Genomic DNA, 532 nt, shown 5'->3' on the forward strand with positions numbered 1-532 from the left:
TGTTACAGAGAGGAAATAGTATTATGCTAATATTGAAACGGATGATTCCTTTAAATGTAGACCTTGTTTTTGCACATTGTTCATACTTTATTCATGGCTTCATTCAAATTGGGTGCAATTTACATGCGTTCATATTGAGAAAATGTTGTGTTCTGTTTATTGTGTAAATGTCTATTTTGTTTTCAGGCATCATGATTTGATGTGATGCATTGTATGTGAGTTTCAAGTTGTAAAGGCCCAGGTTATTACTGGAGATAAGGGGTAAAATGTACAATTTCAGCTTGGCCAACATTCCAGAACCAGGACTTTGATTTTAATGAAGGGTGTCTTCCCAATTCATCTTGAATAATACATCTTACCTGTCATTGTCACACTGAGGTATTACATCATCAAATCCACATGCAGCACATTGTTTAAAGGAATAAAAAGTTACTCTATGAAACACAACATGTTCACTTTATCAAAACAACACTTGACGTTATGCAGAATTGTAACAGCAGGAAGATGCACTCACTCTTTATTTTGAATCATT

The sequence above is a fragment of the Limanda limanda genome, chromosome 23 (genome assembly GCF_963576545.1).
Source record: "Limanda limanda chromosome 23, fLimLim1.1, whole genome shotgun sequence".
NCBI lineage: Eukaryota > Metazoa > Chordata > Actinopteri > Pleuronectiformes > Pleuronectidae > Limanda > Limanda limanda.